Source organism: Nerophis lumbriciformis, linkage group LG17 (assembly GCF_033978685.3).
Source record: "Nerophis lumbriciformis linkage group LG17, RoL_Nlum_v2.1, whole genome shotgun sequence".
Lineage (NCBI taxonomy): Eukaryota > Metazoa > Chordata > Actinopteri > Syngnathiformes > Syngnathidae > Nerophis > Nerophis lumbriciformis.
In genome coordinates, this window is record NC_084564.2 from 4,904,739 (window position 1) to 4,921,753 (window position 17,015).

The following is a 17,015-nucleotide window of genomic DNA, read 5'->3' on the forward strand; positions in this document are numbered from 1 at the left end:
TCACATTTCTATCACAATTATCCTACTGTAAACATGGTAAGCTAACTTCATTAAAATTAATAGTCCTGTCAATAGCATGGAATTACAATTCAAATGTAGTTTTTTTGTAAGCCTTTCAAAAGAATTCAAAATATGAAAAATTAATGAAAATTAATTTAAGCCATCAGACACTTGAAAAGTGGCACATCACATCTCTAATGTAATCATTTGAACTTTTCAACAGAAATAGCACTGCAAAAATATTAAGGACATACTTCTGTATTTTGGTAGTTATGCTGTCAACATTTAACAAGATTTCTTCAACTTGGACTTGAAAGCATAAATAGTATAAACACTTTTAACAGTATAACAGTACTAAACAATTCCAATAGATAACATTGGTGTCATTACCTTTTTGTGGCTAAAATCCAAATGTATCCAAAGAATCTGTTTGGGCGACGAAAAACGTTGAAAGTTTTCCACTTGTATCGCTAGCAACGGCATTAGACTTGTGTTTTTTTGTCCCAACGTGGTCTTTTACATCGCTAATTCCTCCGTGTCCGATCGAAAAATCTCGTCTGCACAATGTGCAATTCGCGTAGTTTTCACCCTTTTTGGAACGGATAATTATTCCCGGATAGGCTTTTGAATATTCTTCACGGAATGACTGCAGTTTTCTTTTCGGTTTAAGACTCGTTTGCGATTTTTCTCCGGCTGATTCCATGATCGTTCGCTCGTTTGGAAACAATGGGCAACAGGTGCCTCGTGCTTGGCAGCGGTGCTATAAATAGCCTCGCGCATGGCATTCGGAATGGCTCGATAAGAAGTTACGGGAAGCAGTGTCGATTGTCATTGTTGTTACGCGATTTCGTGAATAAAACTTTTTAAAACAATTTTTTTTTTAATTAATGAAAAACCGTATTTTTTATCACTGCAACCGTAACCCGGAATAGGTTGATGAAAACCGTACTAATTACGGGAAAACCAGAGTAGTTGGCAGGTATGCATCATTAGAGGTGTAATTTGACCCCTTGACCACTAGATACTGCCAGTTTACCATAGTACAGTGTTTTTCAACCACACACTAGTGTGCCGTGAGATACAGTCTGGTGTGCCGTGGGAGATTATCTCATTTCCCCTATTTGGGTTAAAAATATTTTTTGCAAACCAGTAACTATAGTCTGCAAATGATGTGTTGTTGTTGAGTGTCGGTGCTGTCTAGAGCTCGGCAGAGTAACCGTGTAATATCAGTAGGTGGCAGCCGGTAGCTAATTGGTTTGTAGATGTCGGAAACAGCGGGAGGCAGCGTACAGGTAAAAAGGTGTTTAATGCTTAAACCAAAAATAAACAAAAGATGAGTGCCCCTAAGCCAGGGGTCGGCAACCCGCGGCTCTAGAGCCACATGCTCTAGCTTAGAGGTGACAGAGCTTTCGCCATTGCTGCTCCCAAGCTCTGGAACGACCTATCCCTGAGTGTTAGACAAGCCTCCTCTCTTCCTGTTTTTAAATCTCTCTTAAAAACATACTTTTATTCCATGGCTTTTAACACTGAGTGATATCCATCCTGCAATGGCGCCCCATAATACACCTGCTGTGAACCTGTTTTTATGTTTTTATTTATTCTATTTTAATTATTTATTTTTTATCGTGTTCTGTTTGTGTTGTGTTGTGTTTGCTCGGTACTCGTTTTATCTTTTAACCTGTTCATTGTACAGCACTTTGGCTACCCCTGTGGTAAATTTTAAATGTGCTTTATAAATAAAGTTGATTTGATTTGATTTGATTTAGCGCCGCCCTAGTGGCTCTCTGGAGCTTTTTCAAAAATGTATGAAAAATAGAAAAAGATGAGGGGAAAAAATATATATTTTTTTGTTTTAATATGGTTTCTGTAGGAGGACAAACATGACACAAACCTCCCTAATTGTTATAAAGCACACTGTTTATATTAAACATGCTTCACTGATTCGAGTATTTGGCGGGCGCCGTTTTGTCCTACTAATTTCGGCGGTCCTTGAACTCACCGTAGTTTGTTTACATGTATAACCTTCTCCGACTTTCTAGGACGCGTTTCTGTCTCATTTTGTCCACAAAACTTTTAACGTTGTGCACGAAAGGTGAGTTTTGTTGATGTTATTGACTTGTGTGGAGTGCTAATCAGACATATTTGGTCACTGCATGACTGCAAGCTAATCGATGCTAACATGCTATTTAGGCTAGCTATATGTACATATTGCATCATTATGCCTCAGCTGTAGGTATATTTGAGGTCATTTAGTTTCCTTTAAGTCCTCTTAATTCAATTTATATCTCATGACACACTATCTGTATGTAATATGGCTTTTAATTTTTTGCGGCTCCAGACATATTTGTTTTTGTATTTATGGTCCAATATGGCTCTTTCAACATTTTGGGTTGTCGACCTCTGCCCTAGCTCATAACATCACATCTTTCCCCCTATAAAGAAATAATGTTAACTCAATAAAGAGTATTTCTTTTTTTAGCTCTAACTTCTCATTGTTTGGCATTGTAACCACATTTGCAAACAACTTTTCTTTCAATAAAGAAATAAGTGCAAAAATGTCAAAGCATCGTAACAAACAGTTATGTTCCAATAGCAGCAGAAGTGCACTTTTTGGAGAGCTGTATTATTTTAAGTTTTGTGCCCAAGGGACTGATTTTATTTAACACTATATTAATATTTATACACCTATAGTGATCACAGAGACAGGTTGTTTTTGTGTTACTGTATATATTTATTTTTCTGAAAAATCCCACTTAATTTAATTTGGGTAACAACAGTCAATATGTATTTATTTTATTTTTTTAGGGTGGTAACAGTCAATATTTATTTATTTATTGGATTACATTTTTTTCTTATATAATAAAAGTGAGCTTTTGTTAAACCAAATATTGTGTGTTTTTTTCCATATACAACAACCTATCTGGACTCGATAAGGAATCGGTTCGATAATAGGCTCGAACTCGATCATTTCTTATCAAACATCATCCCTATGTATAGCTAATATAGACACTTTTATCATGTGTTGTCTTCATTATAAGACTCATATAAGGCTTTTCATTTTTTGCGGCTGCAGACGGATTTTTTTTAATTTATTTTTGGTCTAATATGGCTCTTTCAACATTTTGGGTTGCCGACCCCTGCCCTAAGCAAAGGCATTGAAGCTTAGGGGAGGCTATACAGAACAAAACTAAAACTGAACTGGCTACAAAGTAAACAAAACAGAATGCTGGACGACAGCAAAGACTTACTGTGGAGCAAAGACGGCGTCCACAATGTACATCCAAACATGACATGACAATCAACAATGTCCCCACAAAGAAGGATAAAAACAACTGAATTATTCTTGATTGCTAAAACAACATTTTGGGTTGCCGACCTCTGCCCTAGCTCATAACATCACATCTTTCCCCCTATAAAGAAATAATGTTAACTCAATAAAGAGTATTTCTTTTTTTAGCTCTAACTTCTCATTTTTTAAGCATTGTAACCACATTTGCAAACAACTTTTCTCTTCATAGAAATTTCTTTCAATAAAGAAATAAAGTGCAAAAATGTCAAAGCATCGTAACAAACAGTTATGTTCCAATAGCAGTAGAAGTGCACTTTTTGGAGAGCTGTATTATTTTAAGTTTTGTGCCCAAGGGACTGATTTTATTTAACACTATATTATTATTTATACACCTACAGTGATCACAGAGACAGGTTGTTTTTGTGTTACTGTATATATTTGTTTTTCTGAAAAATCCCACTTAATTTAATTTGGGTAACAACAGTCAATATGTATTTATTTATTAGATTACATTTTTTTCTTATATAATAAAAGTGAGCTTTTGTTACACCAAATATTGTGTGTGTTTTTTCCATATACAACAACCTATCTGGACTCGATAAGGAATCGGTTCGATAATAGGCTCGAACTCGATCATTTCTTATCAAACATCATCCCTATGTATAGCTAATATAGACACTTTTATCATGTGTTGTCTTCATTATAAGACTCATATAAGGCTTTTCATTTTTTGCGGCTCCAGACGGATTTTTTTTATTTTTTTTTGGTCTAATATGGCTTTTTCAACATTTTGGGTTGCCGACCCCTGCCCTAAGCAAAGGCATTGAAGCTTAGGGGAGGCTATACAGGTAAAAGCCAGTAAATTAGAATATTTTGAAAAACTTGATTTATTTCAGTAATTGCATTCAAAAGGTGTAACTTGTACATTATATTTATTCATTGCACACAGACTGATGCATTCAAATGTTTATTTCATTTAATTTTGATGATTTGAAGTGGCAACAAATGAAAATCCAAAATTCCGTGTGTCACAAAATTAGAATATTACTTAAGGCTAATACAAAAAAGGGATTTTTAGAAATGTTGGCCAACTGAAAAGTATGAAAATGAAAAATATGAGCATGTACAATACTCAATACTTGGTTGGAGCTCCTTTTGCCTCAATTACTGCGTTAATGCGGCGTGGCATGGAGTCGATGAGTTTCTGGCACTGCTCAGGTGTTATGAGAGCCCAGGTTGCTCTGATAGTGGCCTTCAACTCTTCTGCGTTTTTGGGTCTGGCATTCTGCATCTTCCTTTTCACAATACCCCACAGATCTTCTATGGGGCTAAGGTCAGGGGAGTTGGCGGGCCAATTTAGAACAGAAATACCATGGTCCGTAAACCAGGCACGGGTAGATTTTGCGCTGTGTGCAGGCGCCAAGTCCTGTTGGAACTTGAAATCTCCATCTCCATAGAGCAGGTCAGCAGCAGGAAGCATGAAGTGCTCTAAAACTTGCTGGTAGACGGCTGCGTTGACCCTGGATCTCAGGAAACAGAGTGGACCGACACCAGCAGATGACATGGCACCCCAAACCATCACCCAACCATGCAAATTTTGCATTTCCTTTGGAAATCGAGGTCCCAGAGTCTGGAGGAAGACAGGAGAGGCACAGGATCCACGTTGCCTGAAGTCCAGTGTAAAGTTTCCACCATCAGTGATGGTTTGGGGTGCCATGTCATCTGCTGGTGTCGGTCCACTCTGTTTCCTAAGATCCAGGGTCAACACAGCCGTCTACCAGCAAGTTTTAGAGCACTTCATGCTTCCTGCTGCTGACCTGCTCTATGGAGATGGAGATTTCAAGTTCCAACAGGACTTGGCGCCTGCACACAGCGCAAAATCTACCTGTGCCTGGTTTACGGACCATGGTATTTCTGTTCTAAATTGGCCCGCCAACTCCCCTGACCTTAGCCCCATAGAAAATCTGTGGGGTATTGTGAAAAGGAAGATGCAGAATGCCAGACCCAAAAACGCAGATGAGTTGAAGGCCACTATCAGAGCAACCTGGGCTCTCATAACACCTGAGCAGTGCCAGAAACTCATCGACTCCATGCCACGCCGCATTAACGCAGTAATTGAGGCAAAAGGAGCTCCAACCAAGTATTGAGTATTGTACATGCTCATATTTTTCATTTTCATACTTTTCAGTTGGCCAACATTTCTAAAAATCCCGTTTTTGTATTAGCCTTAAGTAATATTCTAATTTTGTGACACACGGAATTTTGGATTTTCATTTGTTGCCACTTCAAATCATCAAAATTAAATGAAATAAACATTTGAATGCATCAGTCTGTGTGCAATGAATAAATATAATGTACAAGTTACACCTTTTGAATGCAATTACTGAAATAAATCAAGTTTTTCAAAATATTCTAATTTACTGGCTTTTACCTGTATATATATACTGTATATGTATGAAATACTTGACTTGGTGAATTCTAGCTGTCAATATACTCCTCCCCTCTTAACCACGCCCCCAACCACGCCCCGCCCCACCCCCGGCCACGCCCCCACCCCCCTCCTCCCGAAATCGGAGGTCTCAAGGTTGGCAAGTATGTAGTACATATTCATAATAGACACATGGTTGCTTTGAATCTGCCAATAAATTGCGATTAAAACGGTAGTGACATAAGAGTTGGTTGCCACCCCCCCCCCCCGACCCCGAGAGGGACAAGCGGTATAAAATGGATGGATGTGGTTACAAAAATATTGTGTGTGCGTGCATGAATATTGCATACTTTTGTCTTTTTGCTAAGAGAGAAAACTGAGTTTTCTTAGCCAAAAAGGGCATAAAACGTTCTATCGACAAATAAAAAGGGGAGTCCAAACTACGGCCCGCCATGACCGCCAATCAACAAAGCATCGCAAAGTGCTTTCAAATTAATTTTAAATATCAAGCAGTCTCTGAATCCTACAAGATTTTGCAGACAGCATGAGTAAACCAGAGCAATGACCATTGAAAGTACTTTGAAACCCTAGCACATCATTTACTTATATGACACAATTCAAACAACCTTCCCTAATCATGGTTCAGAAAATGAAAAAAATTTAACTGACATAAAGGTCAACACACATTGTCACATAACACAAGCCGCTCACTGAACATTGTGGATATTAGAAAAACGTCCAAACACCATAAAAAGTACACCCACTTAAATCCTTTGAGAGTGCATGATGGGAAATATGTAAAACACTCTCCCCACACTTATCCATGTTTGTCGCATTTTAGCTGCTTCATATTTCTGATTGATTACACAACTTTAAGAAGGTCTTATTTATACAGTCGTGGTCAAAAGTGTACATACACTTGTAAAGAACATCATGTCATGGCTGTCTTGAGTTTCCAATACTTTCTACAACTCTTATTTTTTTGTGATGTAGTGATTGGAGCACATACTTGTTGGTCACAAAAAACATTCATGAAGTTTGCTTCTTTTATGAATTTATTATGGCTCTACTGAAAACGTGCTGGGTCAAAAGTATACATACAGCAATGTTCATATTTGTCAAGTTTACCTGCAATAAGGCGTTTTTGGTAGCCATCCACAAGCTTCTGCTTGAATTTGTGACCACTCCTCTTGACAAAATTGGTGCAGTTCAGCTAAATTTGCTGTTTTTCTGACATGGACTTGTTTCTTCAGCATTGTCCACACGTTTAAGTCAGGACTTTGGGAAGACCATTCTAAAACCTTAATTCTAGCCTGATTTAGCCATTCCTTTACCACTTTTGACGTGTTTTTGGGGTCATTGTCCTGTTGGAACACCCACCTGCGCCCAAGACCCAACCTCCGGGCTGATAATTTTAGCTTGTCCTGAAGAATTTGGAGGTAATCCTCCTTTTTCATTGTCCCATTTACTCTCTGTAAAGCAGCAGTTCCATTGGCAGCAAAACAGGCCCAGAGCATAATACTACCACCACCATGCTTGACGGTAGGAGTGGTGTTCCTGGGATTAAAGGCCTCACCTTTTCTCCTCCAAACATATTGCTGGGTATTGTGGCCAAACAGCTCAAATTAAATTCAAGTTTGTATAAAAAAAGATACAAAATAATTTCACATAAACATAAAAGTGTGAATAAATTGTGGTCCCTTATTAATCTATAAACTGTGCCAGGAATATACACATCTTTACGCTTTGATTATATTAAATCCATCATTTTGAAATTAAAAAATGTTTCCAATGCATCTAATTAAATTCAAGTTTGAATAAAAAAAGATTAAAACAGGCCCAGAGCATAATACTACCACCACCATGCTTGACGGCAGGAATGGTGTTCCTTGGATTAAAGGCCTCACCTTTTCTCCTCCAAACATATTGCTGGGTATTGTGGCCAAACAGCTCAAATTAAATTCAAGTTTGTATAAAAAAAGATACAAAATAATTTCACATCAACAAAAAAGTGTGAATAAATTGTGGTCCCTTATTAATCTGTAAACTGTGCCAGGAATATACACATCTTTACGCTTTGATTATATTAAATCCATCATTTTGCAATTAAAAAATGTTTCCAATGCATCTAATTAAATTCAAGTTTGAATAAAAAAAGATTAAAACAGGCCCAGAGCATAATACTACCACCACCATGCTTGACGGTAGGTTTGGTGTTCCTGGCATTGAAGGCCTCACCTTTTCTCTTCCAAACATATTGCTGGGTATTGTGGCCAAACAGCTCAAATTAAATTCAAGTTTGTATAAAAAAAGATACAAAATAATTTCACATAAACATAAAAGTGTGAATAAATTGTGGTCCCTTATTAATCTATAAACTGTGCCAGGAATATACACATCTTTACGCTTTGATTATATTAAATCCATCATTTTGCAATTAAAAAATGTTTCCAATGCATCTAATTAAATTCAAGTTTGAATAAAAAAAGATTAAAACAGGCCCAGAGCATAATACTACCACCACCATGCTTGACGGTAGGAATGGTGTTTCTTGGATTAAAGGCCTCACCTTTTCTCCTCCAAACATATTGCTGGGTATTGTGGCCAAACAGCTCAAATTAAATTCAAGTTTGTATAAAAAAAGATTAAAAATAATTTCACATCAACAAAAAAGTGTGAATAAATTGTGGTCCCTTATTAATCTGTAAACTGTGCCAGGAATATACACATCTTTACGCTTTGATTATGTTAAATCCATCATTTTGCACAAAAAAATGTTTCCAATGCATCTAATTAAATTCAAGTTTGAATAAAAAAAGATTTAAACAGGCCCAGAGCAAAATACTACCACCACCATGCTTGACGGTAGGAATGGTGTTCCTGGGATTAAAGGCATCACCTTTTCTCCTCCAAACATATTGCTGGGTATTGTGGCCAAACAGCTTAATTTTTGTTTCATCTGACACCACATGGACAAAGATAAGACCTTCTGGAGGAAAGTTCTGTTGTAGAGTTGTAGAAATGATCAAGACAGCCATGACATTATGTTCTTTACAGGTGTATGTAAACTTTTGATCACGACTGTATATATATATTCATTTAGTAACTTTACATGCAGTCGGCTTTTGACCTCTTGCCAAATTCTTTTTAGCCCAAATTTTAGGGATGTCCCGATCCAGGTTTTTGCACTTCCGATCCGATACCGATATTGTTTTTGCATTTCCGATCCGATACCGATACTGACCGATACTGGCCTATCCGAGCATGTATTAAAGTTTAAAGTTATTTAGCCTACTTAGTTGTCAGAATCATGTTGAAAAGGGTTTTAGTACTCTTGATAACAACTAGCCAGCTGAATTAGGGGAGTTTGAATAATACACAATGGTTGGTAACAAGAAACTGACCTGTTTATTCAAGGATAAACACAAAATAGACAAAATTATACATGACAAACAGAAATGGCATCATTGAACTAGGGCTGGGCGATATGGCCTTTTTTTAATATTGCGATATTTTAAGGCCATATTGCGATACACGATATATATCTCGATATTTTTGCCTTAGCCTTGAATGAACACTTGATGCATATAATCACAGCAGTATGATGATTCTATGTGTTTTGATTGATTGATTGAGACTTTTATTAGTCGGTTGCACAGTGAAGTACATATTCCGTACAATTGACCACTAAATGGTAACACCCCAATAAGTTTTTCAACTTGTTTAAGTCGGGGTCCACTTAAATTGATTCATGATACAGATATATACTATCAGATATATACTATCATCATAATACAGTCATCACACAAGATAATCACATTGAATTATTTACATTATTTATAATCCAGGGTGTGGAGGGGGGCGTCGGATGTAAGTGTCAAAAAGACAGCCAAAAGAGTTTGATATGAGAATAAATCTAAAGTTAAAATATAGGGTAGAAATGCACCCATTTGCAGGAAATGTAGTCTTGATTTTCAAAATGTTCTTTGAAGGCTTGCATGTCTACATGAAAACATTCTTCTTCATACTGCATTAATATATGCTACTTTTAAACTTTCATGCAGAGAAGGAAATCACAACTAAAAAAATCACTAATTTTTTCATACGGTGTTGATGTGGAAATGTTTGCCTCGGCATTTTGAATTTTGATGGTGTGGACGTGTGGCACTGAATGGAGATAAGCGTCTCGACAGACGTCACAATATTTGAACAATGGTGACAAAAACTGTTTCCTCTGTCGTGTCCGTGTGTCGAAAATTGTTATGCGCTTATTTTTTTATTTGATTTTGTGCGTGGCATAGATTTGCTATGCGCAGAGGACGCTTAAACAGTGCGCAATTGCACAGGCGAGCACCTTAGAGGGAGCGTTGCTCGCACGGCTGCGCTAGCATCACAGCTAACGTTAGCCATGCTGCTACCTCTCTGCTCGGGGAGGGCGTATACGTATGTGACGTATGACGTGACAGTATGTGACGTGTGTAAGAAGGTGCACTTGCTGTCTGTGAGAGGGAGACACAGGAAAGAGTGAGAAGAGCCTGTCGTGTAATGCCAGCAGCTAAAAGCAACTGCGTGAGAATTCACAGACCTGTGGATGTGTCGAAGGTGTGCTGGAAAATGCGGAACGGAAATTAGGGAGCAGCAGAAAAGTGGAATGTATTATTTAAATCGGTGCGTTGGAAAACACGGACCGGAGTTTTATTTTTTTAACTGGATCTGGATCGGCATTTTCCCATGCCTTGCCGATACGCAATTTTTGGCAAATATCCGATCGGGACATCCCTAAGCCCAATGCGGCCCCAAGTCAAAAAGTTTGGACACCTCAGATCGAGAGATTTAAGCGTCCATTTTTTCAGACTTTTATGGCTGAAACCCTTTCGGGTCCCCGGGGCCTAAAACATTCACCACATTTAGAGGATACCTAAGGGTCAAAAGTGTGATGGCAGCGGGTACAAAAGGATTGGACAAAGTTCCATAACTGGCGGGGTTTACCAGAATTTGTGGGAATTGTGTGTGAATGTGAGTGTGAATGTTGTCTGTCTATCTGTGTTGGCCCTGCGATGAGGTGGCGACTTGTCCAGGGTGTACGACGCCTTCCGCCCGATTGTAGCTGAGATAGGCTCCAGCGCCCCCCGCGACCCCAAAAGGGAATAAGCGGTAGAAAATGGATGGATGGATGTTGCTATCCAGTGTTTCCCACACATTCATTTATTTGTGGCGGCCCGCCACGAAAGAATTACGTCCGCCACAAATGGATTTTTCGGCTTTTGACTCGCTCGACCGCTCATAAAAGCAATGGGACTGTCTGTAAATGTACCTTGTGGTTACAACTCCGGTGCAGTAGGTGGCGGTAGCCTACTATGCATTGTAACTCCGCCAATAGCACTTAATTCACCTGGTGGGCCAGAAGAAGAAGAAGAAGAAGAAGAGGGACAGACGGGATCAAAATACGAGGGTAATATAGGATCTAGGTAGATAGGTTATAGCTGCATCGCTCGCGGCTCGTCATATATTTAACGTTAATCCGCGATTTCACCGAGCGTTTCACTGACGGTGAGCAGCCTGACGCTGCTTCATTAACACCGCCGCTGTTTGACTCAGGGGCCGGGCAGACGCACGTAGTAACAGTCACCTGTTTTCATACCGACGAGCTAACGTGTCCAGGTTATAACCCTGTTGTCAATAAACACACGTGGACTGAAGCTAAAATGTCCACTGTCCACTGCAGCATGTGAATGCAATGAAAATAATAAAATCTGAGCCAACCAGCTGTTGAAATGTTGTCCATGTTAATGTTTTGGCCATTAAAGGCCCTTCATTTCAAGATTTCAACTGTGATCGGGCTTTAAACAGGTGGCTGACCTGTTCAGATGGGTGTAACTGCTCCTGGTCAAATAATGTGAAATAGCATTTAATTTTACATGTATGCAATGCCATTTAAATGTAATTATAGATAATAATAATAATAAATACTGTGTAGTGTTGTAAATAGTCAACGGGAAGAATTTTAGTAAGATATAAGCCATGAGCACTACACAGCCAGAAAAAAACCTAGGCAGGACAAGTAAAAATATTGGGGCAAGTAGATTTGAGAAGTCGGGCAAGTAGAAAAAAACCTTAACGTTGAACCCTGCATGTGTTGAGCTGCTGCCGCTTAAGGTTAGACGGCACTGTACATAGAGCGCTTCTGCTCGTTAGCAGTAAATTCTAATGTTGGATGTTCACTCCTTCACACAGATGAGTATAGAAAAATATTTTCAACGGCCGAAAATGGCTCGACTTGGAGTGCTGAACAGGTGCGACCTGTTCAGCAGCAGCAGGAGGAGGAGGAGGAGGAGGAGGTTGACTGACTGTGGCAGGACACCTCTGCCTCTGTTTCACTTCATGTTACTGGTAAATAATATGGTTGTAGTAGTAGGCTAAAGTTAAATGATTTAGTATTCACTAATTAAAGGGGCAGAGCTTTAAGAGACATTTTAGCTTTTATATTTTATAAGATATATTTTTTTTGTAAGAACCACAATTAATAAATATATTTCAGTGAATCACTAATTGTTCAAATCTGTATATAAATATGTACATAAAATGTTGTAATTATATTCCAACTCCGCGTTCTTCTTGGTCATCGCCGCTGCCGCCGCCGCCCCCCGACCTCACCACCACAAATAGATGCCTGTCCTGTGGGAAACACTGCTATCGCAGCACGGCAACACGGCCCACAGCTTGACATTGGAACGGACTATTTCTACTTCCCACGAGTTCCTTATTGCACGGTGCAAGGTTGACTGGAACAGACTATGTTCCACGCTCCGGGTCCTACCGCGAAGTGAAGATGAAGTCCAAGTGTCATTAATTCGGTGCACGCACGGAACATTGAAATGCCGCTGAGGTCGTGTTGAAGCCGTTTGAAACCGCAACCCCACTTATATCGTCTGTAAGAGACTTTAGCATAAGTGTGTGTGTGTTGTATTTTCAAGTCATACTGGAATCAGCAGCAAGGAACAAAAGTGTGTGTGAGATCATGGTCATGTCTGACCTTTCCCAGCATCAATCTTTGGAGATGTTCCTAAAAAATAACACTTCTATCTCACTACACGCACACACACACACACACGGACACGCACACACACACACTAGTCTTACCTAACTAGTCTTCCTGTGTATATACTGTATAATCCATGCTAGTTGTTTACAAAAATAGTATTTAGTAGTGTAGAAATGAGTTTATTATTGTTTCATTTGGTTTGTTTTAAACAAAAAGGTGTTGCTCGGTGCTGCCCCTTAGAGGCCGCGACGCTAACTACAGCTGGACATATCATAAAAGTCACGATTCCAATAAAGACATCTCTTAAAAAAACATAAATCATAACTTTTTTTATCCACCAGTAAAAAAAAAATTGCACACAGAAATGTCATGTCATTTTTATGTTGTCATTTCTTAGCAGAAATTGGACATTGTGGACATTTTAGATAAAGGACGTCTTTATGTGCATGCGTGTGTAAGTGGACCTTACCTTGCTACTCTTTCGCTCTCACCGGGTCCCCTTTATGCTGCAAAAGTCAAAAGAAGAAGAAGACGAAGAGGAATCCATCGCGCCTGTGACGTCATGTCTGCGTGTCCGCCGTGTACAACAACACACAGACAGCGAGAGAAAGAGAGAGAGAGAGAGAGAGAGAGTCCACTTCCACGCTCCTCGAGATGGAATCTGACGATGTGGAAGAGCAGTGAGACCCAGTCTGCTGCCGGACGGGGGAGGGTGGAGGCAGGGGAGGGATGGAAGAGGAGGTCCAGAAGGAAGAGAGAGAGAGAGGAGAACAAAGTCATGAGGAGGGAAAAGTCTGGAATGTTTCTCATCTTTTCTTGCTGACATCTTCACCGTAGATGGCCTTTGCCTTTCAGCTGACTCAACACACACACGCACACACACACACACACACACACACACACACACACACACACACACACACACACACACACACACACACACACACACACACACACAACTAAACAGAACCCAGCTGGCCCAGCATCTGATTGAGTCCAACATCTGCTAAACGTTCTAGTGTCTCCTAAAGACTGACACAGTGTGTGTGTGTGTGTGTGTGTGTGTGTGTGTGTGTGTGTGTGTGTGTGTGTGTGTGTGTGTGTTGGACCAGACAACAACAACTTGATGGAATTCTCTCTCATCCCGTCAGTTCTTTAAGTACACCCTCCTATTCTCCAGAAACAGAACCCGTGTCAAACTCAAGGACCGGGGGCCGGATTTGGCCCGCCCAATCATTTATAGTGGCCTGTCACATCATTTAATGTGCTCTCCCATGTTATTAATTGTGGCCTGTCACGTAAACATTGTGGTCCGTCATGTCATTTGACGTGGCCCGCGACATAATTTAAAGTGGGCCGCCACATAAATAATGTGGTCCTTCACCTCATTAAAGGGGAACATTATCACAATTTCAGAAGGGTTAAAACCATTAAAAACCAGTTCCCAGTGGCTTATTTTATTTTTCGAAGTTTTTTTCAAAATTTTACCCATCACGCAATATCCCTAAAAAAAGCTTCAAAGTGCCTGATTTTAACCATCGTTTCTCAACACCCGTCCATTTTCCTGTGACGTCACACAGTGAAGCCAACACAAACAAACATGGCGGAAAGAACAGCAAGCTATAGCGACATTAGCTCGGATTCAGACTCGGTTTTCAGCGGCTTAAGCGATTCAACAGATTACGCATGTATTGAAACGGATGGTTGTAGTGTGGAGGCAGGTAGCGAAAACGAAATTGAAGAAGAAACTGAAGCTATTGAGCCATATCGGTTTGAACCGCATGCAAGCGAAACCGACGAACACGACACGACAGCCAGCGACACGGGAGAAAGCGAGGACGAATTCGGCGATCGCCTTCTAACCAACGATTGGTATGTGTTTGTTTGGCATTAAAGGAAACTAACAACTATGAACTAGGTTTACAGCATATGAAATACATTTGGCAACAACATGCACTTTGAGAGTGCAGACAGCCCAGTTTTCATCAATTAATATATTCTCTAGACATACCCTCATCCACTCTCTTTTCCTGAAAGCTGATCTGTCCAGTCCAGTTGGAAATGCATCTGCTTTGAGTGTCGCAGGATATCCACACATTCTTGCCATCTCTGTCGTAGCATAGCTTTCGTCGGTAAAGTGTGCGGAACAAACGTCCAATTTCTTGCCACTTTCGCATCTTTGGGCCACTGGTGCAACTTGAATCCGTCCCTGTTGGTGTTGTTACACCCTCCAACAACACACCGACGAGGCATGATGTCTCCAAGGTACGGAAAACAGTCGAAAAAAACGGAAAATAACAGAGCCGATTTGACTCGGTGTTTGAGAAAATAGCGGATTGCTTCCCGATGCGACGTCACGTTGTGACGTCATCGCTCTGAGAGCGAATATTAGAAAGGCGTTTAATTCGCCAAAATTCACCCATTTAGAGTTCGGAAATCGGTTAAAAAAATATATGGTCTTTTTTCTGCAACATCAAGGTATATATTGACGCTTACATAGGTCTGGTGATAATGTTGCCCTTTAAGGTGGGCCGCCATATCATTTAATGTGCTCTGTCATGTCATTTAATGTACGCCGCCACATCATTAAGTGTGGTCCGTCACATCATTTAAAATGGTCTGTCATGTGATCAGAGGTGGGTAGTAACGCGCTACATTTACTCCGTTACATCTACTTGAGTAACTTTTGGGATAAATTGTACTTCTAAGAGTAGTTTTAATGCAACATACTTTTACTTTTACTTGAGTATATTTATAGAGAAGAAACACTACTTTTACTCCGCTACTTTTATCTACATTCAGCTCGCTACTCGCTACTAATTTTTATCGATCTGTTAATGCACGCTTTGTTTGTTTTGGTCTGTCAGACAGACCTTCATAGTGCCTGCGTTTCAACAAATACAGTCACTGGTGACGTTCACTCCGTTCCACCAATCAGATGCAGTCACTGGTGAAGTTGGACCAATCAAACAAAGCCAGGCGGTCACATGACCTGACTTAAACAAGTTGAAAAACTTATTGGGGTGTTACCATTTAGTGGTCAATTGCACGGAATATGTACTGTACTGTGCAATCTACTAATAAAAGTTTCAATCAATCAATCAAAAGTGTGAAGGAAAAAAGACCCTTTTTTATTTCAATCGTACATCCTGTCAAGAGCCTAAAGACTGACTGCACAGTTCCTGTCTTCACAATAAAAGTGCCGCTCCATCGCGCCTGCGCTTTCAAAACAAGAGTCTCCGAAAGCCAGCGCAAACAAGCTAGCAAGCTACGGAGTTTGCCGCCAATGTATTTCTTGTAAAGTGTATAAAAACGAATATGGAAGCTGGACAAATAAGGTGCCAAAAACCAACCACTTTCATGTGGTATTAGACAGAAAGGAGGAACTTTTTTTCTCCTCCATTTGAAAACGTGGACGCTATCAGCACTACGGTCTGATTACAATCAACGCAAGTCATCAGAATCAGGTAATACACCAACTTATATTCTTGTCTTCATGAAAGAAAGGAATCTATATGTGTTAAACATGCATGTATATTCATTAAAACACCTTTAACATGTAAACAAAAACAGCAAAATAAATAAATATAAATTATATACTGTATATATATATGTGTGTGTATATATATGTATATGTATATGTCTATGTATATATATATATATATATATATATATATATATATATATATATATATATATATATATATATATATATATATATATATATATATATATATATATATATATGATATGTGTGTGTATGTTACTCATCAGTTACTCAGTACTTGAGTAGTTTTTTCACAACATACTTTTTACTTTTACTCAAGTAAATATTTGGGTGACTACTCCTTACTTTTACTTGAGTAATAAATCTCTAAAGTAACAGTACTCTTACTTGAGTACAATTTCTGGCTACTCTACCCACCTCTGCATGTGATTAAGATGGTGCATCTCATAAGCTTGACAACACACTGTGTCCAATATTTTCACAAAGATAAAATAAGTCATATTTGTGGTTCATTTAATAGTTCAAACAAATGTACATTATTGCAATCAGTTGATAAAACATTGTCCTTTACAATTATAAAAGCTTTTTACTCTGCTTGCATGTCAGCAGACTGGGGTAGATCCTGCTGAAATCCTATGTATTGAATGAATAGACAATCCTTTTGAATCGGGGAAAATATCGTTTTTGAATCGAGAATCGCGTTGAATCGAAAAAAAAAAAATCGATTTTGAATCGAATCGTGACCCCA

The 17,015-nt window shown here is 39.2% G+C and overlaps 1 protein-coding gene across 1 annotated transcript in view; it reads right to left on the reverse strand.

Annotated features, from left to right (window-relative positions):
• plekhg2 (pleckstrin homology domain containing, family G (with RhoGef domain) member 2) overlaps nt 1-17,015 on the reverse strand; it is a 225,001-nt gene that overhangs the window by 187,400 nt on the left and 20,586 nt on the right. The window contains exon 3 of the mRNA XM_061972275.1: nt 13,229-13,454. The gene's annotated coding sequence lies outside the window, so the exon portion shown is untranslated. The remainder of the gene's footprint in view (nt 1-13,228; nt 13,455-17,015) is intronic.